Source organism: Dendrobates tinctorius, unplaced genomic scaffold (assembly GCF_039654945.1).
Source record: "Dendrobates tinctorius isolate UK_male_01 unplaced genomic scaffold, ASM3965494v1 ptg000028l, whole genome shotgun sequence".
Lineage (NCBI taxonomy): Eukaryota > Metazoa > Chordata > Amphibia > Anura > Dendrobatidae > Dendrobates > Dendrobates tinctorius.
In genome coordinates, this window is record NW_027361696.1 from 41,716,247 (window position 1) to 41,741,317 (window position 25,071).

The 25,071-nt window shown below is 45.3% G+C and overlaps 1 protein-coding gene across 1 annotated transcript in view; it reads right to left on the reverse strand.

Moving 5' to 3' along the window:
• LOC141085327 (sialic acid-binding Ig-like lectin 13) overlaps positions 1 to 25,071 on the reverse strand; it is a 186,398-nt gene that overhangs the window by 124,532 nt on the left and 36,795 nt on the right. The gene's annotated exons all lie outside the window — the stretch shown is intronic.

Below are 25,071 nucleotides of genomic sequence, written 5' to 3' on the forward strand. Positions count from 1 at the left end.
TGCTCAGGAGCGCGTGATCAGGACTGAAAATTTCCTTTATGTTACTTGTCATCATTTGATTCTCCTAGTGTAGGAAGAGATAGGTGCTGAGAAGTGCTCATTGTTCTCAAGTTTATGTTGTTACTGTTACTATGGAGTTGTGAATTGCTTGGCAAGTGGACACACCAGCATTGACCGTCAATTTTTGACAACTTTTCAGAAAGCAACAATGAAAATCGCTATTTGAAGACCCTAAGACGCTAATTTGCGGAGATTGCCTGGCTTACACGGTAATGCCATAGCTATGTTGGCTACTGGCATTACCAGCTATATTACATCATCAGGTGTTATATATGACCCAGTGATGCAATGCTCGACACACTCTCCTCTGTAAGTAGTTCAGGGAGAGTTGATCTATGAGGGAGAGCTTAGCTTAGAGCAGGCATATAGGCAGTGTTTAATTGCTATTGCAATACTTGTACACAACTACTGCACCATTAAAACAAAAATCCTTTTCAGGGCTACATACTGCCCTTTCTCTAGTATCAATGTTGTTACTTGCATTCAGTAAACAAAAAACAACCCAGTAACATAATTGCTTGCAAAACAAAACACCAAATAGATGCAGTTGATCACAAGAGAGAAAAAAAAACAATCTATAATGGCATGGAAAAACAGGAGGATACAAAATATAAATGTTTCAAAAGTTGATATTTTATTAAGTATACCAATATAGACAAGTGATAAAAGTACTAAAAAAGACAGACAAATAGATGGCAATCATGAGTGCATAAAACAGACATAGAAAAAATTTGAAAAAAGAATGTGGGCAGAAGAAAAATCCTCTGAAAAGATCTCACATAGTATCTCAGAATACAGTGGATCAATCTAAATTAGGTTCTGTTAGTAAGGGGACATCATGTTCAAAAATGAAATAATCCAATACATGGCCAAGTGGAGTAAATGCGCTCCGCCTATTCACTTTTTATAAGATCTAAAATTAGATCAATAATATAGCATAGTAGTCAAGAGGAAAAGCTTCTTACCCACTTGGCACTCAAATGGTCATCAACAGATGGATAGCCAGAAATCCCAAGGTGCATTTTGAGTGTTTATAAGAGTCGCTTTCTCAAGGGGAGGTTATAACCTATAAATATCAGCTCACAGCTGCACAATTAGCCATTACTGGTTATTAAAATGGGGAATCTCCCCCAAAATAATGTAAGATCCTCCCAAAATCAATAATCAGCAAAGGCTCGGCAGACATCTGTAGGCTGATATTAATAGCCTAGAAAGGGGACATGGATATTGGGCCCTCACAGACTAAAAACATCAGCTCTCAGCAGCCCCAGAAATGGCGCATCTCTAAGATGTGTCAATTCTGGTACTTAGCCTTGTTCTTCCCACTTGCCCTGGTGTGGTGGCAAGTGGGGTGATAGTATTGGGATTGATGTCACCTTTATATTAACAAGTTACATCAAGCCTGGGTGTTAGTAATGGAGATGCATCTATTATTATTATGATTGGGTCACCGAGGAGGAGAGCAAGACCAAGCTAAGCCACAGAAAACCAGAGAGGTTGGTAACTAAGCGGATTGCAGACCCCTGATCCTATCCACACAACTATCAGTAGCCATGGAGCGTACCTACGATGATCCTAGACGCCTCGACACAGCCGGAGAACTAAATAAGCCTAAAGCAAGAAAGGGGAAATCTAAACAGCCTCAGAGCAGACCCCAAAGGAATAGATAGCCCCCAAACATATATTGTCAGTGAGACAAGATGAAAACACAAACGCAGGTCGGAAAATAGGCTGAGCAAACGATGGGGCCCACACTAACTAGACAGGACAGGAAAGGAAAGACACTGTCTGCAATCACGCAAAAAACCCTTCAAAAAATGTCCAACACGTCTGATAGAAAAATACTGAAGTCACTCGACTTCGCCCACTATATCAGCACTCTGGCATATTCTGAAAGCGGAGCAAAAAGAGGCCAATCTAATAAGGGACAAAAACAAACTGTCACAAGCAGTAACATAAGGAAGGAAATTCAGCACAGCCCCAGGCGGAGCTGGCTGACCACACAAAACTGAAATAGACAAAACCAGATCAAATGTGAACAATAGCAAAGAACACTTAGCTGAGCATGCAGGGACTGAGCTGGAAACTAAGACCTCAGGAGGCAGGAAAAAATCACCAGCAGGGATAGAAGGAGTCGGCTGTCTTAAATCCTGTCAGAGACACCAGATCTCCAATCATCCTCATTATCAGGTGGCAGGCCTCTGTTAATTAGATCAACTCCATTACCTCCAGTAACCACCAGAGGGAGCCCGGAAAGAGAACTCGTGACCCCTCTGTCAATATAACCAGCTCCACTACCTTCACTAGTAACCAGAGGTAGGCCAGAAAGCGAATTCACAACAAAACCCATAGTGATCTTGTATAAAAAATAAAACCAGAATAAAGTTCTTTAATTGAAATTATGATACAGACTTCCTGACCAGTGACACAGCGTATGCGTCATGAAAGTCGGTGCCATTCCGACCAATGACGCATATGCTGTGTCATGACTTTAAAGCCCCCCTGCGGGTCAGGTGACCGAGGTCAATGAAAGGTCATCCAACCCGCAGATACAGGGGGCTTTGTACTTCACCACAGGGGGGGTGGCTTTGCCCCCACATGGCTACGATCGCTCTGATTGGCTTTTAAAAGTGAAACAGCCAATCAGAGCGATAGTAATATTTCATCAATGAAATTTGATGAAATATTACAATCCAGCCATGGCCGATGCTGCAGTAGCATCGGACATGGCTGGAGACATCGATCCGACCCCACCACCGGTTAACGGGGGTGATCTGGCCCCCGCCGCTGAATGACAGCGGCGATCTGCCGCCGCTTCCCTCCGCTCCCTTCGCCTTCCGATCACCTCCCCTCACACCCCCCGCTACCTTCTGAGTGCCGCTGTTGCTGCCGGTGTTCAGTGGTCCCGGATCATGGGCGCTGCCTTCTTGGAAAATGGCCGGCGCATGCGCAATTCGCCCACCAGAATCTGTGTCTGCAGATTCCATTCATTCATTTTGATCACTGTAATAAACTTTCACAGTAATCAAAATAAAATAAAAAGTAAATAAACCCCCCGTGTATCACGCCCATAGGTAGGTACAAATAATAAAATAAAGAAAATATTTATATTTATATATTTATATTATTTTATTTAAATATTTTAATTTTTATTTTTATTTTTCCATTAGGGTTAGGGTTAGAATTAGGGTTAGGGTTGGAATTAGGGTTAGGGTAGAATTAGGGTTAGGGTTGGAATTAGGGTTAGAATTAGGGTTAGGGTTAGAATTAGGGTTAGGGTTGGAATTAGGGTTAGGGATGGAATTAGGGTTAAGATGAGGGTTAGGGGTGTATTGTGGTTAGAGTTGGGTTTAGGGTTAGGCTTGTCGACAGGGTTAAGATTAGGGTTAGAGGTGTGTTGGGGTTAGGGTTATGGTTAGGGTTGGGATTAGGGTTAGGGATGTGTTGGGGTTAGGGTTGTGGTTAGGGGTGTATTGGGGTTAGGGTTGGAGTTAGAATTGAGGGGTTTCCACTGTTTAGGTACATCAGGGGGTCTCCAAACACGACATGGTCCCACCATTGATTCCAGCCAATTTTGCGTTCAAAAAGGCAAACGGTGCTCCCTCCCTTCTGAGCCCCGACGTGTGCCCAAACAGTGTTTTACCCCCACATCAGCGTACTCAGGAATAATTGCACATCAACTTTGGTGGTCTAATTTCTCCTGTTACCCTTGGGAAAATAAAAAATTGGGGGCTAAAAAATTATTTTTGTAGAAAAAACATGAGTTTTTTTATTTTCACGTCTCTGCGATATAATCTTCTGTGAAGTTCTCATGCTCGCAGTGCCTTCAGAAAGGTCCTGCGAGTTCACAGCCTATGAATTCAGCTCAACTCACTGACATCAGTGTGAGCGGCGTTATAACTTTTCCCATTACGCTTGTGCTGACTTCAGTGACTTGAACTGAGTAGGGGACATCCAACATAAGAGAGACACCCCTATTTCATGACACATTAACAACTGTCATGGTGGTGACGTGGGACAAATTAAAATCATGGCATTGAAAAGATTGCTAAGCCATATAGAGGTGGTAAAGGAATAGGCTTATATTGCAACAAGAAGTAAGGTGGATACTAAAAACAGTAGCCCCAAGTGGTCTTAATGAACAACTTAACTATGGCTGCTATGTCTAGAACCCTCTCCACCCCACAGATTATTACTAGTGATGAGCAAGCACTAAAATTATCGGATGCTCATTGCTCTGGTCGAGCAAATTGGAATGTTCAAGTGCTCAACCCGAGCAACGAGCCCAATGTAAGTCTATGGGAAAACTGAGCATTTTTGCCGCAATCCCCCCGGGGGTCCTTTTAGGGTCTAAAAACGTCTGAATTCAAAGGGAACAGTGCTCAAATGACATGGGAACATTATGGGGAATACCCCTGGAAGCATTTCTGACTCCTAGGCCACTGCTGCGAACAATGTTGTCAGAGTGTTAAACCACTTTTACAGGCGCACACTAAAACGTACAAAAATGAAACCAAAATTGATTTTGCTGGGAAATATGTTAAGGAACATCCTTTCTAGGGTAATAATTTGTATGTAAGGCAAAAGAAATAACCCCCCCTAAAAAATGTACCTCCACCACTTGGGCTATGTTCACACGTAGCGTTTTTGATGCGTTTTTCAACTTTACCATTGCTTTCAACCAATACAAATGCATTCACTGGGAAATGTCATTTTAACATTTAACAACCTTAGTTGGCCATGTGGTGTGTGACATATCATCAGACACATCCTGTTTCATTTATGAAGGAGGGACTCTGAAAGTCACCAAGCCTATTTTTATAGGGCCATCAGGCGGAATTAATATTCTTAAAGGGCCATTATTAAACAGTGGGTCTCCTATACTGTTATTCCCTATGCAGTGAGTGGCTGGGCATCCAAAAATTAGGATGCACCCCAATACCCCTTTGACGAGACGTATAGGAGGGCCTCATTAAAAAATGTTCTGATTATAAGAAAATGGGTCTCCCATAGTGTTTGCCTATGCATTTACTTCAAGATCTGCCCTACCCCAAAGTTACACGCACCCCAACCAATAACACTTGTAGCAGATGTCCTGGATGGCCATATGAAACCAAAGTTGCCATTTTTTTCATTTGGTACTGCAATACTGTTAGACTATGCATTGAATGCACGGCCTGCCTTGCCCCAAAGTTCCACACACCCCAATAACAGGCACCACAGTAAGCGTTTTAATAGACATACTTGAGGGCCTCATTACACAAATGTTCCCATTACGAGAAAGTGTGTCTCCCATAGTGTTTGCCTATGCATTGAATGCAAGGCCTGCCCTGCACCAAAGTAACTTGCACCCCAATAAACCTTTCAACAGAAGTACTTGAGGGCCTCATGACACAAATGTTCCCATTAGAAAAAAGTGGGTCTCCCATTAGTGTTTGCCTATGTATTGAATGCAAGGCCTGCCCTGCCACAAAGTTACATGCACCCCAAAAACCCTTTGAGACCATTAGAAGGAGAGAGGTGCACTTGGCCGTGAGAGAGACCATCCACAAGAGCTCTGACCAGAAGCCCGCCGTGTGCAGGTTGGCTCCGTGACAAAAAAGGTGCCAACCACCCTGCTACAGCCATGGGTCCTGTCGTGCCACCTGACAGAGACTGTGACTGGGTACTGCTTCATGAATCCCCGATGCATATTCATTGAGCCTCACTTAATTCTGACAGGACTGTGGTACATACCTTGCCGACCACCGGAGTATCCTGAGGACTCCACGGAACATTTCAAAGACTCAACGTTGCCCGCTGGACACGTTTTGTCGCCCTCTTCAGGACCCCATCGGATCTGCACTGTGCTGTTTGCAGCATCATCTGCTCCGGGACCTCTTCTGACAGGAAAACATATGAATGATAAGTGACCCGTTTGAGAAGGACTTCTCTCCTAACTCCTAGGTTTATTCCCCCTCAACCAAGCCCCTGTATTCTCTGGACTGCCTGTTATTTACCTCGCATTAACCTATCTCCCTGGGTGGAGTAACCCTCTGTTTCATTAAAAACATGTTAACCCTTGTTCTGCCTCCTGTCTGTCACTGCATCTGCCAGCCTGCTCACACTTACAAAAAATACAACAACAGATGCCTAGATGGACAACCAATGAAATGCCATCTTCCTTTGAATGGTAGTGTGATAACATCAGAACAGCCCATACTTCTAAGATTAAGTGACACCCCATTAAAGAAGGAAGGTGAATCTAGAAGAAACACAACCTCCTCCTCCTTCAGTGTTGCTTTAAACCCTCCAGCTGAAGTTTATCCTAAAACTATCTTAAAAGCACTCTTTAAATCCTCAGGTCATCATCAGTCATCCAACCACCTGCATTTAAGATTAAGCTCTGATGACACCAACACAACTTGGAGATTGTAATAAGAGAGATTGACAATTCACATATGGGCTGAGAGACTACTTAAAAAAAAAACATTCATTTTTCTCCTTGGTTTTTGTTAAGAGGTGATGATCAACAGCTGGTAGTTGTTGTTTTCAGGGGTCTGGCATAAGACATTGGACAATTTATCCAGTTCCCAGCATTGTAGTACAGTTGCATTATTGCATCATGAATTTCTGCTTTCCCTTTGCTCTAGTATTGTGATACAGCACGATTAGGGTTCTGTTCTGTCAAGGGAGGCTAAATAAATGTTGAATAACTTGCTTACATTTCTTCAATAATCTGTTTCAACTTAAAAGATAATTTTTGGTTTTTTTTAGTTTTAATATCTGGATTCCAAAAAATGGATCTTGAGACCTTCATATTCCTTTAAATGGGAGGGGGGAAATTACTAAGTGTCCACCAACTGTGTTTTAGACAAATACAATTTTTATGCCTAATTAATGTTTCACACTGCACAAATGTAATCCAGAACTGTTCAATCGTAGGCAATACTTATTGCCCTATGGTTGAAGCATTTTGTGATATCTGTGATCTGAAGACAAAAATGCTCAAAGGAAATAGATCACGGTAATAGTGATCTAAATACTGAGATGTGTACAGTGGAATGCTGGGAGGACACAGACTGTGGTTTTCTATCAACTTCATCTGCATTTCATTTTTTTATGTAATGCTGTTAATTAAAAAAGAGTTCCTCTAGTGTTGGCAGGGCTCAATGCCATACCACAACTATCTATTTGCTCTTCCTGTCCAACCCTATAATTGTTTTTAAATTGATATTTAGTTAGACTCCTCATTGGGAGGGGGGAGACACAAGAAATGATAGGTGAACTCTGCTGAGACCACAAACACCCATTTGCAAACAATAATGTGACTGTTGCATCACGGAACACTTTCACCCTGATGTTCTAGTGGTGGTGTCTGAAGAGACGTGGATGATGTGTGGTATGCCACAAAGTGGCCATTTCTATTTGATACCGGATATATTGTGTGTTTTCATATAAATGCTTTGCATTTTTATGTGGACTCGGCATTTTAATTACTTTGTGAGACCTGCTGACAGGCAGCACAAAAAGGGTTAATCTTCTCCCTTGCTTGATCAGGTGACAAAGCTCTATTTTAACATGTACAGTCATGGCCAAAAGTTTAGAGAATGACACAAATATTAATTTTTACAAAGTCTACTACTTCATTTTTTCTAATGGCAATTTGCATATACTCCAGAATGTTATAAAGCGTGATCAGCTTAACAGCAATTACTTGCAAAGTCAATATTTGCCTAGAAAATTATCTTTATTCCCCAAAACACATTTCAACATCATTGCAGCCCTGCCTTAAAAGGACCAGCTAACATCGTTTCAGTGATTGCTCCATTAACACAGGTGTGGGTGTTAATGAGGACAGGGCTGGAGATCAATCTGTCATGATTAAGTAAGAATGACACCACTGGACACTTTAAAAGGAGGCTGGTGCTTGGCATCATTGTTTCTCTTCTGTTAACCATGGTTATCTCTAAAGAAACACGTGCAGTCATCATTGCACTGCACAAAAATGGCCTAACAGGGAAGAGTATCGCAGCTAGAAAGATTGCACCTCAGTCAACAATCTATCGCATCATCAAGAACTTCAAGGAGAGAGGTTCCCTTGTTGCCAAAAAGGCTCCAGGGCACCCAAGAAAGACCAGCAAGCGCCAGGACCGTCTCTTAAAAGTGTTTCAGCTGCGGGATCGAGCTACCAGCAGTGCAGAGCTTGCTCAGGAATGGCAGCAGGCAGGTGTGAGTGCATCTGCTCACACTGTGAGACTCTTGGAGCAAGGCCTGGTCTCAAGGAGGGCAGCAAAGAAGCCACTTCTCTCCAGGAAAAACATCATGGACAGACTGATATTCTGCAAGAGGTACAGGGAGTGGACTGCTGAGGACTGGGGTAAAGTCATTTTCTCTGATGAATCCCCTTTTCGATTGTTTGGGACATCTGGAAAACGGCTTATTCGGAGAAGACCAGGTGAGCGCTACCACCAGTCTTGTCTCATGCCAACTGTCAAGCATCCTGAAACCATTCATGTGTGGGGTTGCTTCTCAGCCAAGGGAATGGGCTCTCTCTCAGTCTTGCCTAAAAACACAGCCATGAATAAAGAATGGTAAAAGAATGTCCTCCAAGAGCAACTTCTCCCAACTGTCCAAGAGCAGTTTGGCGATCAATAATTCCTTTTTCAACATGATGGAGCACCTTGCCATAAAGCAAAGGTGATAACTAAATGGCTCAGGGAACAAAACATAGAGATTTTGGGACCATGGCCTGGAAACTCCCCAGATCTTAATCCCATTGAGAACTTGTGGTCAATCATCAAGAGACGGGTGGACAAACAAAAACCTTCAAATTCAGACAAAATAAAAGCAGGATTTGATCCAGAAGTTGATTGAGAGCATGCCAGGGAGAATTGCTGAGGTCCTGAAGAAGAAGGGTCAACACTGCAAATATTGACTTGCTGCATTAACTCATTCTGTCAATATAACCTTTTGTTACTCATAATATGATTGCAACTATATTTCTGTATGTGATAAAAAAATCTGACAAACACATAAAAACCAGAGGGCAGCAGATCATGTGAAAATATAATATTTGTGTCATTCTCTAAACTTTTGGCCATGACTGTAGAAAGTTTCAGGCCTCCATAGAATTTTTTTGGTTGTGTCTAAGGCTACTTTCACACTTGCGTTTTCTTGCGCTGCGTGCGCAGTGCAAACGCGCATAAAAAACGCATCATGCGGTTTTTATGCGTTTTCTTGTTTTTTGCGCATGGTTTTTACAAAAGCCGCATGTTTTTTTGCGCTGACGTGCGCATGACTATGCGCACGTCAGCGCTCCTATAGACTATAATGTGTTTTTGGGTAAATTTTGTGCGCATTACGTGCGCATGCGTTCTTTTGAGACAGGTCGGACGCACAATAAATGCAACAGGATGCATTTTGTGCGCCCGGACGCACACTACAAAAAAACGACTGCGCATACAAACGCGTACAAACTCATGACTATGCGCACCCATGTTAATTTTAAGAAAAAAAAGCATGCGCATTTATGCGCAAAAACGCAGCGCAAAAAAACGCAAGTGTGAAACCAGCCTTAGCCTGCTTATTCACACAATTTTTCAGCTCCAAAAATAAAAAGACAGGCAAGATATTGGAAAATGGGCTATCTTCGTCAGATGCCTCATCTATCTGTGGGCTACAAATTGTGGCATTTGAGTCCTCCATTGACTGTTCTTCCTGTGTCTTACCCTAGTTATTGACATACCATATGCACTTCATAGATAGAATCTCTTGCCCAGATATACAAAATTAAATTCAATTATGACCACTAATTGTCATTATATTACTAGGCAATAAGATATAAAATTGGACACTAATGAGATAGTCGCAATTTAAACTAAATATATGGAGAGAAAACAAACAACCCAAAAAATCCCAAAAAACATATAGGAAATACAAAATATAATTTATGATTGATTAACAAACCAGGATATGTGAAAACACAGTGAAGGGAGATCAAAATCTGCTTGTACATGCGGAAAAAAACATGGGACACACATGCAGGAGGAAGGGAATAAATGTAAGTGGCATATAGTGCCTAGCAAAAATTAGATGTAGTCACTCATGACAAAATTGCACATCCCCCAATAGACCTCATTAAATTCACCTTGCCAGACCTATATCAATAATGAACAGCAAACAATGCTGCAATGAGAATATAAAGTGTTAAATTCATACCTGGTTAGGATAGGAGGCAGCCCGCCCGGTGTGTGTACGCGTTTTATGGCAAAAGCTGCATGGGAACTTTCTCACACAGCTATTCCAAAAGTGAGACTAGGGACTATTTTTCTATTTTTTTTACAGTGGCGGAGTAATACAGTGCGGGAGGATACCTACCTCCTGTCATTGGATTATTGCAGCTCCTAGAGAGCGGTCGCATCAGCTGATGCTGCTGTTCTCGACGGGAAATCGGCGTGGGACCCTCGTGAATTTCTGCGGATCAGGAAGTATATCGGTTGTTTGTTATTTTCTAATTTTTTATAGATGACACTGGCTTCGGGGATAAAAGTGACAAGTGATGGTGAGTATGTACTCTATGTTATATGTACTGTATGTCTATGTATGCATTGTATGAATGTATGAATGTATTGTATGCAGTATGTATGTAGTATGTATGCAGTATGTAGTATGTATGTATGCATGTTGTATGTCTGTAGCAAATTGTATGTATGTAGTATGTACTATGTATGTATGTTGTATGAATGTAGTATATATGAAGCATGTATGTAGTATATATGTATGTTGTATGAATGTAGTATATATGTAGCATGTATGTAGTATGTAGTATGTGTATATGTTGTATGAATGTAGTATATATGTAGCATGTATGTAGTATGTAGTATGTATGTATGTTGTATGAATGTAGTAAATATGTAGTATGTATTTAGTATATATGTATGTTGTATGAATGTAGTATATATGTAGCATGTATGTAGTATATATGTATGTTGTATGAATGTAGTATATATGTAGCATGTATGTAGAATGTATGTATGTTGTATGAATGTAGTATATATGTAGCATGTATGTAGTATGCATGTATGTATGTAGTAGATATGTAGCATGTATGTAGTATGTAGTATGTACAGGGCGGCACGGTGGCTCAGTGGATAAAATTGCAGCGCTGAGGTCCTGGGTTCGATTCCCACCAAGGACAACATCTGCAAGGAGTTTGTATGTTCTCCCCGTGTTTGCGTGGGTTTCCTCCGGGCACTCCGGTTTCCTCCCACATTATAAAGACATACTGCTTGGGAATTTAGATTGTGAGCCCCATCGGGGACAGTGATGATAATATGTGCAAACTGTAAAGCGATGCGGAATATGTTAGCGCTATATAAAAATAAAGATTATTATTATTATTATTATTATTATTATTATGTAGTATGCATGTATGAATGTAGTATATGTATAGCATGTATGTAGTATGTATGTTGTATGAATGTAGTATATATGTAGCATGTATGTAGTATGCATGTATGTATGTAGTAGATATGTAGCATGTATGTAGTATGTAGTATGTATGTAGTATGAATGTAGTATATATGTAGCATGTATGTAGTATGTAGTATGTATGTATGAATGTAGTATATATGTAGCATGTATGTAGTATGTATGTATGTTGTATGAATGTAGTATATATGTAGTATGTATGTAGTATATATGTATGTTGTATGAATGTAGTATATATGTAGCATGTAGTATGTATGTATGTTGTATGAATGTAGTATATATGTAGTATGTATGTAGTATATATGTATGAATGTAGTATATATGTAGCATGTATGTAGTATGTATGTTGTATGAATGTAGTATATATGTAGCATGTAGTATGTATGTATGTTGTATGAATGTAGTATATATGTAGTATGTATGTAGTATATATGTATGTTGTATGAATGTAGTATATATGTAGCATGTAGTATGTATGTATGTTGTATGAATGTAGTATATATGTAGTATGTATGTAGTATATATGTATGTTGTATGAATGTGTAGTATATATGTAGCATGTATGTAGTATGTATGTATGTTGTATGAATGTAGTATATATGTAGCATGTATGTAGTATGTTTGTTTTTTTTCTTTACATTCAACACATTAGCCGGATGATGGGACTACTACTGTCCCATCATTGGCTAATGTGTCAATCACTGTTATTGTAGCAGGCATCGCCTGATGGGACTTGTAGTCCCATCGGACGATGCCTGCACCACACAAGACCCCCGGCAGGCCCGCACAGACCACCGGCAGCCGGCACAGGCCCCGGCAGCTGGCACAGACCACCGACAGCAGGCACAGGCCCCCGAGAGGTCCGTACAGACCACCGGCAGCCGGCACAGACCACCGACAGCCGGCACAGGCCCCCGTGAGGCCTGTACAGACCACCGGCAGCCGGCACAGGCCCTCAACAGGCCTGTACAGATCCCCGAGAGACCCGTGCAGACCACCGGCAGCCGGCACAGGCCCCCGACAGTCGGCAAAGACCCCCGAGAGGCCCGTACAGACCACCGGCTGCCGGCACAGGCCCCCGACAGTCGGCACAGACCCCTGAGAGGCCCGTACAGACCACCGGCAGCCGGCACAGGCCCCCGACAGTCAGCATAGACCCCCGAGAGGCCCGCACAGACCCCACCCGCACACACAGACGCACCAGTGTCCGCCCACGCACCACCCACACTTCCCCCTCTCCTGAACAGGATGTACAAAGCAAGAAAGGGGTTTTTTTAATTCCGATATTTCTGTCCCATTGACTGGAATGGGACTTCCGCTATTGGAATCGGCGATACCGATACTTTTTGGGGTATCGGGCCAATCCAATCCAATCTGATATTTCTGAATATCGGATGGTATCGCTCAACACTAGTCATGAGTGATTACATCTAATTTTTGCTAGGCACTATGTGCCACTTACATTTATTCCCTTCCCCCTGCATGTGTGTCCCATGGTTTTTTTTGCATGTACAATCAGGTTTTGATCTCCCTTCACTGTGTTTTCACATATCCTGGTTTGTTAATGAATCAATAAATTATATTTTGTATTTCCTATGTTTTTTGAGATTTTTTTGGTCATTGGTTTTCTCTCCATATATCCTAGTTATTGACACCAGTTTGCTGAAAAAAATTTTTTACTGGCAGGACAGATATTTTAAACTGGGGTTTACACGCACACGGATCGCTTATCAGTTGGCTTAAAATTCAGCCAGTTGTAGTGAACGTGGAAAATATTGTAGTCCATTTAAAATGGGTAAGGCACATGGCAAGGGACGGGAAAGTGGATGTGATGGTGATGCTGCATACAGAGGCCGAGGCCGTGGGCAAGCTGAAATTGGGTCACAATAAACACCAACATTTTCTTGCTCGACCTTCCTTTCCCAATTACTAGGGGACTGCAGCAGCACAACATAGTGAAGCCAGAGCAGTGTCAAAAAGTTGTTGGTTGGATAGTGGATAATACTTCCAGTCACTTTGCCGCCACCACGAGCACCCAGTCTCCTACACGGTCAAGCCTGAGTAGTCGTGAGTCTGGGTCGCATATTCCTCACCCTGAGCCTCCTTCCTCCCACCATGCCGAGTGCCCGGAGACAACTGATCCCACACTTGGACATTCTGAAGAGCTGAAAAATATTCAGGATTGAGAGTCCTCAGTAGTTGATACCTTTTAATGGCTAACTGAAAAGATGGTAACACATTGCAAGCTTTCGAGACTACTCAGGTCTCTTCATCAGGCTAGACTAATACAAAATCTGAAGTCACATATTTATGCACAATACAGCCTAGAAAAAATGCAATAGATAAGACAAGTGACGTGAAGCAGAACTATCAATATGGGAGAGGGAGAAACATAAATATAAACATTGGACCAGTTCATAGATAAGGAGTCCGGATGTTTTATGGTCCTCTGATTGGGGTCTAGTTCTGTGTTGTGATGCCCCCACAAGGTTTTAAAAGGAAATTCCTTACTTGATGATAAGAGAAAAAAGAATGGATCTGCCTGTGGCAAAACATTTCTGTATCCCTGATCACAGCAGCGTGGATATGAAATTACTGGTATTGAAAGGTAACTTCAATTCTCAGAGAGAGAGACGAGTTTGGGAGTACAAATTTATGACGACCTTTGACACTCTCAGTGCTGGAATGAATGTGTCGCATGGATTTATGTCTTTTTACATCAATTAAGGAATTTCCTTTTAAAACCTTGTGGGGGCATCACAACACAGAACTAGACCCCAATCAGAGGACCATAAAACATCCGGACTCCTTATCTATGAACTGGTCCAATGTTTATATTTATGTTTCTCCCTCTCCCATATTGATAGTTCTGCTTCACATCACTTGTCTTATCTATTGCATTTTTTCTAGGCTGTATTGTGCATAAATATGTGACTTCAGATTTTATATTAGTCAAGCCTGATGAAGAGACCTGAGTAGTCTCGAAAGCTTGCAATGTGTTACCATCTTTTCAGTTAGCCATTAAAAGGTATCAACTACTGAGGACTCTCAATCCTGAATATTTTTCTATCTACTGGCTAACACGGTACAAAGATATACATCTTTCCTGTATCTGAAGAGCTGTTCACTTTATCATTTATATATTCGGGCATCTTGCCCGGTCCACTTGAAGTGGGGCAAGATGATATCACATATAGCGATGCCCAAATATTTGAGCAGCTACTGTCACACTAAGGCAACGGTGGGAACATGTCACAAGAGGTGGACGATGATGAGACAATTTCAAGAAAGTCAGGAGGAGTACCAGGGTGTGTAAGTGGAAGACAAGGTGGTGGATATTATTATTATTCTTAGTCATTTTCAAAGTGCCATTTATTCCATGGTGCTTTACATGTGAAAAAGGGGCATACATAGACAAGTACACTAAGCATGAGCAATACAAGGCACACGCAAGTACAGAAAGTGAAGGGACCCTTCCCGCGAGATCATACCTCTTGCTTACAAGCTGTGGTTGCACAGACACAGGCCACAACAAGCTAATCCACTTGTTTGTCCCAGGAAAGCATCCAATTGTCCATGCCCCAGATGTATGAAAGGAGGCGTAAATACCAAACCACGCACCCACAAGCACAAATATTGAACGTGCACATTGCCAAGTTGCTAGCCGTGGAGATGTGGCCTGTCACGATCCCACCGCTGCCTCCAATATGTCACAAACCCACCGCTGACACGGGTATGTCAGCGGATGGAGGGACGCGACGCACTGCCAACACATGGCTATCACAGGCACAGTGGGGGCTTATCTTAGTTATCCCACCGCTGGCACCATGTGATAAAAACAACAGCAAGCTAGTTTTGCCCTAACAATTTATCGCAGGGGGGTTATTTTGGATGCCCCATCACTGCTAACAACCTTCTACGAACTGCGGGGATTTATGTATATCCTCTTTCTCAGTTCCACATTGGAACTCACAGCTCTCCGGCGCCCCCCTTATCCTCAGGTCAGTCAGGGAACTACACCTAGGATAATTAGTCGCCGGACGGACTGCTTATTGTTCACAGATGATTAGACTGCTGCAGTAAGGGAATTATCACTACTTTGGCCGCAGCCATCCATTCAGCATATAAGACCCTTCTGTACTGCCAGCTAGCCCAACCACCCAAGACACACCACGCTGCCACCAGCTCCGGTTTTCTCTGCTTAAGTTATAGACTTAATAGAGGGGTTCGAAGCCAGCCCAATCAGTAGCGTAATTATCTAAAAAAGGCGCTTAAGTTCATTTCTTACAGCATGAAGACAGACTAATAAGTTTATGATTTACTCCCCCAAAGGGGGCAGTGATTACAGAGATAAAAAGATGTTACAAAGTTGAGACATTAGATATGTAGATTGCAAATATAAAATAAAAGGGGATTAACATAGATCAACACTTACAGTTGCTGTGGTCTTTAGGCAAACCATGTGGCCGGGGGATGGGCAGCCAGCCATACATCTCCCGACATCTGGGGGTCCTTTTAGCATGGACTCTGCAGCTAAACTGACTGGTTTGTTCACTGGCATGCCTTATGACCTCTGCTGTGTGACATCACAGAAGGGGTTGGCTGGAGAGGTTCAGCCCTGTACTCTTGAAGTTATAATTTAACTGCAAAGCTTATAATGACTATATCTAGCTGGGGGGACCTTGTATAGACACGTACATGGTATCATTTTTCCCAGTTTACCGAATACAATAATTATAAACCAAGCATGCAGTAGTTCCGTTACACCGTTTAGGAGTAATCCATATCTCAGTTTCTGGGGATGTTAGAACAGTGAAAATTAGGGGTTGGAAAGCTGGTTTCGTGCCCTACGCACGGATGTGGTTTTTATATCTCTGTCACATATGGTTCTTGCAATATGACTTCTTTTAATACTTCCCATAGCTGGATTCAAGCACATGGTGGAGAACAAAAGAAATCCTTTCACTTAGCTAATCAACATTCCTTAGCTGCACGGGAAATGGCCGGTGTCCTGTTAACAGCAGGCAGAGGGGACACACACTCAGCTGCTACGGAGGGAGAAGGAGAAAGGGGGGTTGCAGGAGCTGACAAGCAGTGTCTCCTCTGGAGTGTAATGCTCAGAGAACCTTACATCATATCGTTTAGTATCATTACACCTCCCCCTTTTAAAGGGCGCTAAGGAGGCCGGGCCTGTCGGCCCGCATCCATGCGCACATCAGCGAGTCCGTCCTCGAAGGACAGCACCTGTTTCTTGGTCCTGGGGGTGGACAAGGACATGATTGCATCCACTTTCTCTTGCTCCAGACTCATGGAACCCCCCCTTACCTGGTGCCCCAGGTAGTGGACCTCGCTCATGCCCATCTGGCACTTTCCTGGCTTGATAGTCAGGTGTTGTGAGTTCATTTTCCCCTTCACCGTCGATGTCTGATGAACTCCCTCTTCTGGTGACGGAAGGTAGTGAAGCTGATTACCAAACACCTGATCTGGTGGATGATGACTGGGTGGCAGGAACTTCTGACTGGATATAAGGCAGCCGACGCCCTTCTGAGTCGCTGGTGATTTCTCTGCTGGATTCTTGGAGACCAGTCTGATTCCTGCTTCCCAAAGATAAGTTTTTGCGCTGCTATTGAACTTATTAGTTTTGTTTTGTTTACCTTGTTTTTTGAAGTTCAGCCATCCCTGGTCTGGGGTGTGCTGAGTTCCATTTTTGTCTCTGATCAGTTTGTCTCTTTGCTCTGTCTTCAGAATTTACCTGAGTCCTGATATAGTCATTTTGAAGTCCTAGCGACTTCAGGGCCTGTTTTTCCTATCAGACGGTTGGGACATTTTTTGGTAGGGTTTTTTACGGATTGCAGACAGCAGCTTTTCTATCCTGTCCTTTTTAGTTAGCTTGGGCCCCATCGTTTGCTCAACCTATCTTTCTATCTGTGTCAGTGTTTTCATCTTGCTTCACCGTCATTATATGTTGGGGGCTGCCTATTGCTTTGGGGTCTGCTCTGGGGCAGTTTAGATTTCCCCTTTCTTTCTTTAGGCCTATTTAGTTCTTCGGCTGTGATCGAGAGGTCTAGGGCATCGTAGGAACCCCCCACGGCTACTGTTAGTTGTTGTGGATAGGATCAGGGGTCTGCAATCCGATAGCTACCAACCTCTCCGGTTTTCTGGACTTAGCTTGTATTTTTGTTTTTTCCTCCTTCGGTGACTCATTCATAACAGTCAGGCCTGCCTGGTGAAGACGCTTGAGCACGTCCTGGAGATGCTGACGGTGTTCCTCCCAGCTGAAACTGAAGATGGCAATGTCACCCAAGTACGCCACCGCATACTCCTCCAGTCCTCGGAGCAGGTGGTTGACCATCCGCTGGAAAGTGGCAGGGGCATTTTTCATGCCGTGGGGCATGACTGTGGACTCGTACAGTCCAAAGGGGGTGATAAAGGCGGATTTCTTCTGCGCCTCTGGGCTCAGGGGAATCTGCCAGTATCCCCGACTCAAATCAATGATGGACATGTATTTTGCTTTCGCCAACCGCTCAATCAGATCCTCAATGCGTGTCATCGGGTGTGCATCAGAGGTTTTGATGGCGGTGAGCCCCGTGTAGTCCACGCAGAACCGGGTGGTCCGATCCTTTTTAGGCACGAGAACTACAGGCGAGGCCCACGTGCTTTTTGACCGTCGAATCACCCCCAGCCTTAACATCTCATCTATCTCTTGTCGCATGACCTGTTGCAGCTCCTCAGAGATCCGATAAGATGTTCGCCGTAGTGGGGCGTGATTCCTGGTGTCCACCTCGTGAACCGCTAACTCCATCCTACCAGGTCGGTTGGTGAACACGAAGGGTTCCAGTGTGGCCAACAACTGCGACCGCTGGGGTACAGTTAAGGAGGCACTTACCTCCATGTCCTCAATGGACCAATTGGCCTTGGCTTGGGCCAGCATGTCCAGGAGGGGATTTTCCTCCCCATCCTCGGGCAGGTTGCAGACCGGTAGTATGCAAGCTTCACGTTCGTGGTGAGCTTTCAGCATATTGATGTGAATAGCCTTGCACCTACCTCGAGCATGGTCAAGCGTGACCACGTAGGTGACCGGGTTGAGCTGTTGGTGGACGATGTATGGGCCTTCCCAGGCTGCCTGAAGCTTATCAGTTGATATGGGGACCTGCACCCACACCTTTTGACCCACCTGGTAGGTCCGCTTCCGGGCGTTCTGGTCAGCCTGAGCCTGCGTCATGTTGTCATGCACCAACTGCGTCAAGGTCTGCATCTTGTCACGGAAGCGCATGACATAATCCACAATGGACACTTCAGAGGGCTTTGGCTCATCTTCCCAGGATTCTCTTATCAACCCAAGGGGTCCCCGGACTTGCCTGCCATACAGGAGATCGAAGGGGAAGAACCCCGTCGAGGCCTGTGGAACTTCTCTGTAAGCGAATTGCAGGTGTGGGAGGTACCGCTCCCAGTCACGCCCTTGGGTCTCAACCAGCATGCGGAGCATCTGTTTGAGGGTACTGTTGAAGCATTCACACAAACCATTAGTCTGTGGGTGATAAGCACTCGATACCAAGTGCTTCACCTGAATTTTCTCACAGAGAGCCTCCATTAGGCGAGACATGAATTGAGTCCCTTGATCGGTAAGCATCTCCCTGGGAAATCCTACCCTTGAAAAGATGGTCACCAGTGTATCAGCCACCTTATCTGCCCTGGTTGAGGACAGAGCTACTGCCTCTGGGTACCGGGTAGCGTAGTCTACCACGGTGAGAATGTATTGCTTTCCGGAGCTGCTGGGGACGGCCAGCGGGCCTACAATGTCCTCCGCGATTCTCTGGAAAGGCTCCTCTATCTCTGGCAAAGGAATAAGGGGAGCCTTAAGAGCAGGCCCCGCCTCGCCCACTTTTTGACAGGTGGCACAGGAGCGGCAGTAGCTTGTTACATCTGTCCCCATCTTGGGCCAATAGAAGTGTTGAGACAGCCGTGCCTTTGTTTTGCTGACCCCCAAGTGTCCAGCGAGTGGAATCTCATGGGCAATCTGCAACAACTCAGTTCTGAACTGATATGGGACGACCAGCTGTCTTTCCCTCAATCACTCCTTTTGGGATTCTCTGGGCACTGTCTCCCGGTAAAACCTCCCTCGTTCCCAGAACACCCTCTCCTTATCAGACGTGGAGGTGGGTGTCTCGGTGAGATCTCTCAATTTCTCCTGCTCGCATCTGAGTGCAGAGCGGCCTGGAACTCCTTGCTGGAGGCTGCCAGAAGTGACGTCAGGGTCCCTTCCTCACTGGGACCCTCTGGAACCTGCTCTAGGTTCACCTATGGTTCAGTCTCTCCTGTAGCATAAGAGGGTCAAGAAGGCAGGGCGCTACCTGCAATCTGGGCACTCTGACTGCGTGTGACAGATGCTAAGTATGCTGTCTCCCCGGGGATTTCTACAGACCCACCAGCCGACGCTGCTATGGGCTCTACCTCCCTATCCACCCCCCAACACTTCAGGAGCAGTGCTACTTATGGGCCAGTTACCTTCCTCGGTGGCACTGGTCGGTTGCAGGGCATTACCTTCCTCATGGTTCCCATTCACCTCCCCATTTCCTTGAGCACCGTTGCTTGCTCCTGCTAGGGGTTTCCCAGCCGTCTCACTCCGCAGAGCGAGGGGGCTGAGCACTTCGGTACCTGTGGACACATCTACTGTTCCAAAGAAATGGTTAACAGGTTCAGTCGGCACAGATACATCATCATCATCATTCCTAGGAAAAGAATGGTTATCAGTAGAGTTGAGCGAAACGGGTCGAAAAAATTCAAAAGTCGCTGACTTTTGGCAAAGTCGGGTTTCATGAAACGAAACCCGACCCTAGGATGAGGTCGGCCACGAGGTCGGCGACTTACGCGCCAAAGTCGCGTTTCAAAAGTTTGTTTTGCGCTCTTTTTCAGCCAATCAGGATCCATGGACACTGTGGGCAACGTGATGACCTAGGCACGGGTCACCACCATCTTTCAGAAGGGCATGCAAGTGATTGGCTTGCTTTGGTGGGCGTCACAGGGGGTATAAAAGGGCGTGCACGCCGACCGCCATCATACTTCTGCCGATCTTAGTATAGGGAGAGGTTGCTGCTGATTCTGTAGGGAGAGCGTTAGGCAGGGAAGAAGACAAAAAAACTGCTTCTGCTGCTAGCGATTTGGCCTGCACAACACACAAGTCACTGTGTGTGCAGTGCAAGGGGAGGCTATATTGTGGTGTATCAGTGGTGTTGGTTGTTGGGCTGCCTTTTAAGGCTTCCTGACACTCTGGCATTGCTGTTTACCCACTGCTCCGCAAACTGCTTTTTTAAAAGCAATCCAATCTCCCTTATCCTCTAGTCACTTTTGTCACAGCTGTGCCATCGAGCGTGTCACATAGCGCTCAGATATCAGTGGGCCTCACACAATCCACAAGTGTCCAGTGTCCAAAAGTGTACGCAGAGATTCAAAATCTCCATTATCCTCTCGTCACTTTTGTCACAGGCAGCTGTGCCATCGAGCGTGTCACATAGCGCTCAGATATCAGTGGGCCTCACACAATCCACAAGTGTCCAGTGTCCAAAAGTGTACGCAGAGATTCAAAATCTCCATTATCCTCTCGTCACTTTGGTCACAGGCAGCTGTGCCATCGAGCGTGTCACATAGCGCTCAGATATCAGTGGGCCTCACACAATCCACAAGTGTCCAGTGTCCAAAAGTGTACGCAGAGATTCAAAATCTCCATTATCCTCTCGTCACTTTGGTCACAGGCAGCTGTGCCATCGAGCGTGTCACATAGCGCTCAGATATCAGTGGGCCTCACACAATCCACAAGTGTCCAGTGTCCAAAAGTGTACGCAGAGATTCAAAATCTCCATTATCCTCTCGTCACTTTGGTCACAGGCAGCTGTGCCATCGAGCGTGTCACATAGCGCTCAGATATCAGTGGGCCTCACACAATCCACAAGTGTCCAGTGTCCAAAAGTGTACGCAGAGATTCAAAATCTCCATTATCCTCTCGTCACTTTGGTCACAGGCAGCTGTGCCATCGAGCGTGTCACATAGCGCTCAGATATCAGTGCGCCTCACACAATCCACAAGTGTCCAGTGTCCAAAAGTGTACGCAGAGATTCAAAATCTCCATTATCCTCTTGTCACTTTGGTCACAGGCAGCTGTGCCATTGAGCGTGTCACATAGCGCTCAGATATCAGTGGGCCTCACACAATCCACAAGTGTCCAGTGTCCAAAAGTGTACGCAGAGATTCAAAATCTCCATTATCCTCTCGTCACTTTGGTCACAGGCAGCTGTGCCATTGAGCGTGTCACATAGCGCTCAGATATCAGTGGGCCTCACACAATCCACAAGTGTCCAGTGTCCAAAAGTGTACGCAGAGATTCAAAATCTCCATTATCCTCTCGTCACTTTGGTCACAGGCAGCTGTGCCATCGAGCGTGTCACATAGCGCTCAGATATCAGTGGGCCTCACACAATCCACAAGTGTCCAGTGTCCAAAAGTGTACGCAGAGATTCAAAATCTCCATTATACTCTCGTCACTTTGGTCACAGGCAGCTGTGCCATCGAGCGTGTCACATAGCGCTCAGATATCAGTGGGCCTCACACAATCCACAAGTGTCCAGTGTCCAAAAGTGTACGCAGAGATTCAAAATCTCCATTATCCTCTTGTCACTTTGGTCACAGGCAGCTGTGCCATCGAGCGTGTCACATAGCGCTCAGATATCAGTGGGCCTCACACAATCCACAAGTGTCCAGTGTCCAAAAGTGTACGCAGAGATTCAAAATCTCCATTATCCTCTCGTCACTTTGGTCACAGGCAGCTGTGCCATCGAGCGTGTCACATAGCGCTCAGATATCAGTGGGCCTCACACAATCCAAAAGTGTCCACTGTCCACAAGTGTGTGCAGAAATTCTAAATCTCCCCTGTCCTATAGACACCTTGTACCTTGTTTTACATTACTATATAGTTTGTTGGATTTTGTCTACATTTCTACCAAAAATGAGGAAGGCTGGTGGAAGAGGCCGTGGAATTGGGCGGGGGTTGGCAGCTGGTAATGATGGTGTTGGTGGTGGATCTGATGGTAGTGGCAAGAGCAAAATAGGACCGAATGCAGGAGGTGCTGACCCTGCGTCATCGTCTGGCTACATAAGGCCTCGAACGCTTAGTTTTCTAGGAGTTGGCAAACCGCTTTTAAAGGCAGAGCATCAGGAAAAAGTTTTGTCTTACATTGCTGACTCAGCCTCCAGCTCTATCGCCTCCTCTTCTTCAGTTGTAAAAAGTAAAAGCACTGAGTCGTCATTGGAGGCTCATGTTCATGAACCACACCTTTCCTTGTGTCCTTCACCCCAACCAAGATTGAAGGATGACGCAGGCCATACTACTGATTACTCCATGGAGCTGTTTTCACATACCATGCCTGGATTATCAAGTCAAATGGTGAATTACCCAGGCCAAGATGAATCTGACATGGAGTGCACTGATGCACAGCCGCTGATGGATGATTCTGCTGGTACATTCACTCAGAGCACTACATTGTCCTCGCAGTGTACAGAGCCAGATTTTGACCCTGATGAGACTCAGGTGCCCCTTCCCGCACACTATACCACCATACACGGTGACACAGAGAAAGGTGCACATGACATAGAAGAGGAGGTGATGGATGACCCAGTTGTTGACCCAGATTGGCATCCATTGGGGGAAGAGGGTGCTGCTTCCAATAGCTCAGATGAGGAGCATCCACAGCAGACATCGACATCGCAACAGCTGTTATCTGGCAGGCCCGGAGCACTCCAAAGACAGGTTCCAAACATCAAAAGAGTTGCTGGACAGCTTGTCCAGAGGGTCAAAAGATCACAGCGTGCTAGGCCGCAAAATGTCTGCCAAAGTAGGAAGAGTGTAGTGTGGCACTTTTTTGAACAAAATCCTCATGATCAGGCCAAGGTTATCTGTAAGAAGTGCGCAAAGACCTTTAGCCGAGGGAAAAATCTGAAAAATTTGAATACCAGTTGCATGCTTAGACATTTAACCAGCATGCACTTGCAAGCGTGGACACAACACCAAACCTCAAGTGCCACATGTGCAACTGATCACAACGAAGGTAGTCAGCAACGCTACATTGTTTCCCCCACTGTAAGCCCACCGGTTAGCACAGCAGCAAATGTTGAGGTGTCGTTGCAAGGCCACAGCAGTCAGGAAATCCCACTGTTATATCAACGAAAGACTGATTCTAGGCCATCAGAAAGAACACCAACTCCATCACCATCATCAACCCTCTCTCAGTCCGCCCTGTCCACCGCTACTTCCACCATATGCAGCTCTCAAGTCCAGCTCACCCTCCCAGACACTATGAGTAGGTCAAGAAAGTACTCAGTCTCTCATCCGCGTACACTGGGTTTGAACGCCCACATTGCCAAACTAATCTCGTTTGAGATGATGCCCTTTCGGTTGGTGGAAAGCACAGCTTTCCGCGAACTCATGGCCTATGCAGTACCACGCTATGACCTACCCAGTCGCCACTTCTTCTCTCGCAAAGCCATCCCAGCCCTCCACCATCATGTGAAAGACCGCATTGTCCATGCACTCAAGCAGTCAGTGAGCGGAAAGGTGCACCTCACAACTGATGCATGGTCCAGTCGGCATGGCCAGGGCCGTTACGTGTCCATCACTGCGCACTGGGTTAATGTGGTGGATGCAGGGTCCACAGGGGACAGCGGTGGTGGGACAGTGCTGCCTAGCCCACGGTATAGGAAACAGTTGGCTGTAGGCGTTCGACCCTCCTCCTCCTCCTCCTCCTCCAGAAGCGAAAGCTCGTCCACAGAGCGCAGTCGTACGAGCACTCCATCTGCAGCTGCCACTGTTGCACACGATGTGTCCCCCTATCGAGCAGCTAGTGGAAAGCGTCAGCAGGCTGTGTTGCAGATGATGTGTTTGGGCGACAGACACACCGCCGAGGTGCTGGCCGAGTACTTGAAGCGACAAACTGAGTCATGGCTGGGCAGTGTACATCTTGAGGCAGGCAAGGTAGTTAGTGATAACGGCTGTAATTTTGTGGCAGCCATAGCCCTTTCAAAACTCAGCCACATACCTTGCTTGGCTCACACCTTGAACCTGGTGGTGCAGTGCTTCCTCAAAAATTATCCGGAGTTAACAGCCCTGCTCCAGAAGGTACGAAGACTGTGCGCGCACATCCGCCGGTCGCCTGTACACTCCATTCGTATGCAGAAGCTGCAGCGATTGCTCCACCTTCCCAACCACCGCCTCATTATCGACATTGCAACAAGGTGGAACTCCACCCTGCACATGGTGGAGCGGCTGTGCGAGCAGAGGCAGGCCATAATGCATTTGTGGGAGGATACACGGCCAGGCACTTTGAGAGCAGACATGGAGTTGACAGGCGTGCAGTGGTCGAAGCTGAAAGACCTTTGTAAAGTCCTTCAGTGTTTTGAGGAATGCACACAGCTGGTAAGCGCAGACAACGCCATCCTAAGCATGAGCATCCCACTTATGCGTCTGCTCATGCAAACTTTGACGCACCTTAAGGA